The sequence below is a fragment of the Pogoniulus pusillus genome, chromosome 19 (assembly GCF_015220805.1).
Source record: "Pogoniulus pusillus isolate bPogPus1 chromosome 19, bPogPus1.pri, whole genome shotgun sequence".
Taxonomy (NCBI): Eukaryota; Metazoa; Chordata; class Aves; order Piciformes; family Lybiidae; genus Pogoniulus; species Pogoniulus pusillus.
Window position 1 is genome coordinate 22,201,822 of NC_087282.1, and position 3,236 is coordinate 22,205,057.

The 3,236-nt window shown below is 46.6% G+C and overlaps 1 long non-coding RNA gene across 1 annotated transcript; it reads left to right on the plus strand.

Moving 5' to 3' along the window:
* Positions 1-727: 727 nt before the first annotated feature.
* On the plus strand, positions 728-3,014 carry LOC135183714 (uncharacterized). The gene is made up of 4 exons (XR_010305680.1): positions 728-806; positions 1,505-1,655; positions 2,207-2,281; positions 2,951-3,014. It is a non-coding gene; the product is annotated as an uncharacterized LOC135183714 (long non-coding RNA).
* Positions 3,015-3,236: the final 222 nt, after the last annotated feature.

Here is a 3,236-nt window from a genome sequence, read left to right on the forward strand (position 1 = left end):
CAGGCCGATTAATGGGGAGGACTGAAAGCAAAAGCAAACACTAACCTCACAAAATAAAAGAAGTTAAAAGATAAGTGTTAAGGACCATTTTTTTTCCCCACCACCACCCTTCTTCTTCTTCTTCTTCTTCTTTTTTTTTTTTTTTTTTTGGAGAATAAAACAAGATTTAGTAGCTTTCCACTTAATTTAAATGAAAAGAATCGCTACCTTACATATTGCACTGATAATGTGAGGCAGAGGGAAAACAAAACCGCCTTTGTAGCACTGACACCTCCTAGAGTTGTTGTGAAGAAACTTTTTCCCTCGGTATCCGCTAAGCAATTCTAATTAATGCTGCACATTCCTCCACTGAAATCATTTAATGCATAACAAGGGGGGGGTGAAAAAAAAAATAGAGGGAGAGAGAGAGGAGAAATTCTCAGTGCTGATGATTGCCCTGTTCGAATTATGGGAGTGAAAGCCCTGGCCCCCTAACCTACTGTCTATAAAGCAGAGCTTTGAAAGAGAGCTGCGACCTACAAAAGCTGTCAATCTCCCTTGCCCTGAAAGCCTGGGTTCACATGGATTCAAGTGACAACCCTCCTCCCCCGCACACAATACATCAATCTGTCTCTCCCCCGAGCACCCACAGCCCATTGTGCAAGCCGCAGGTGCCTAATATAGCACCCATGGCCGCCCCCCTGCCCCCCCTGAGAAGCGGCCCCGGACAAAGGGGCTGGGGCAGGACGGAGGCGGGTGCTGGGCTGCGGGCAGATGGGCAGGGTGCCCCCGGGACGTGGCTGCCATACAGTTACTCCGGGGGGGTGGTAAGTGTTTTAGGGAGAGGCTGTCTCTGCTTCAGATCGCCTTCTTCTCGCTGCCTTTGGCTAAGCGGGTCACCCTCCGGCGGCAGGGGGAGCATTGGGTGTTTGAGGCTCTGTGCCCGGCGTTGCAACTGAATGGCAGAGCCTCCTAAGGTACCAGTAAATGCGGAGGTGCCTGGTGCCGTGATCTGTGAAGGAGTTCAAACTCTCTTCCCCTCATCCTAACGGGCAGATAAGCCCTGAGGACACCCCTGTTCTGAATTACCTGGCTCTGTTTGGCATCCAGGGCACTGCAGGCACCTAGCTGAAAGACAACCCTGCAGGGCTGTGCGGCTGGTGGCTCTAAAAGCAGCTCTCTGCCCATTCCCTACTCTGCTTTGGTTGCTGACATCTGCCCTATAATAGTACCCCAGGCCTTCTGTAGACCTTGAGTGAATTGCTTTGTCACTTCACATCTCTGTTGACTCCATGTAAAACGGAGTGAAGGTTTTCCTCTTCTGTTCACTGCTTTGCTTGCTGATAGAAACCTGTTGATTGTACCATGCCCGGTGTTTCTGCCATAAAACAAGCTAGTGGCACCGGTGACAAATGCCTTGCATCCTGTGCTACATCCTGGTAGTGCACAGTGATAAAAGTGCCACTGTTTCATCTTCTGCTGCTTTCCATGGCTGAACTGTGAATGTTTTCCTCCCTTTCTTTAGATGTGCGTTGTTGAGTCGAATTTGGAGAACCCAGAGGATAGCCATGGAGCTATAGCCAGGAAACTGCAAAAGGACACTAGATGTGAAGAAGCAGGAGCTCATCCATGCACATGCCACTATATGCTAGTTTGAAGCAGGCTAGAATGTTTTGGTGAGAAGAACTAGATTACAGGCTGTGGAAAGCAAGCAGTGGTGATGTCTACTTCACTCACAGGCTTGCTGAGATGTGTGGGAACAAGAAATAAAAACATTAGATAACCACTCTGACTTGGGCTGCTGGCTGAGCCACATCTCTCTAACCTCATCCTCCATTTTTTGGACTAATCCACTTTGCTTCCTAACCCCCCTGGCCGAGCCTCCATTCTTCCCTGGGACTGGGGTAAGGTTGAAAGGGGCAGGGGGAAGGTGCAGGGGTGGTTGAGAGCCCCTCCTGGGGACTCAGGTTTCGGGGAGGGCTGCTGTGTTTCTGTATTACCTTTTACCTTGTATATTTCTGTCTATAACAGTATATACTGCAAATATCTGCTTGTATATTGTGCTAGCTCTAAATATAAGCTTCATTCATATTTCCAGAGCTGGCTGAGTCTAGTCTGGGTGACTTCTAAAGTGGGGGGGGAGCGGGGAACACGCAAACCATCACACACTACAAGGAGTGCAGAACTGGCTACTAACATTGTTTTTTTTTTCCCCAATACTTTACAGCATAGGTCTTCTATTTTGGTCTCTTTCAGTGGAAGCACACAGGCTGCTTCAGAATAAACCAAGAAGCTTTGTAAGGTGGGAAGTTACTCAATATCCTTGCCTTTACTGAAGTTAAAATTTGCATGGAATACTTTTTCTTTTTTCATTTCCCCCTTCCCCTTATCAAAACAAATCAAGCAAGCAAACAAAAAATAACAGCAAGAGTTTGACTTCTTTACTTCCTAAATCATTTTGCTCTGACATGTTCCAGCAAGTCTCCCTTCCTCCTTGTCAGTGACTCAGCTTCATCATTTCAAAGCTACACCCTCACCTGCAGGCTCTGCTGGGTGGCGAAGACATCCCAGAGCTCAGTAGCATGGCTGCTAGAGCAGCATGACTCCTGCAGCACTGAGTTGAGTGCAGGCTAATTGCTGAAGTATTTCCTTTGCTTTTGGTGAGGTTTTGCTTCAGTGACTGCAAATTAAAGTGACACTGCAATTCAAGTCAGCACAATGAAATGTTGCTCTCACTGCTTTGATCTTGGTCCTTAGATAGATAGCCCCTTAAAAATAAAAATTAAACTACTGACTAATTTGGTACTAAGTATCAGTCAGAGACTAAAAAATGTCAAAGTGCAGGGAGTGCCTCTAGGTGCAATGATAACATCTGCAGGTGAAGACAGGTAAAAATGTCCTGATTTTCCAGCAGCAGCTAAGAGTGTTCCACTTTGCTAGCTGAAGAGCTATGTTTCAACTTTCATTTCAGACGGATGCTTCACAAACACCAGCTGGTGCCGAGAGAAACAGCAGTGCAGCACAGCCAAAGCCAGACAGGTGAGCCTGGTGGCAAAATTGTTCATTTTGAGGGAAACAAAGCTAAGCAAAACACAGATGAAAGATGCCAGATCTGTTGAAATAAAGCAAGAAGCTAAGTGTATGAATAGAAATGGTTTAATTATCTATTTGGACTAACAGTGCACCTTTAAGATTTTGAGCCTCCTGCCAAAGTATATGGCCTCTTCTCCCAGGTAACCAGCAATAGAACAAGGGGA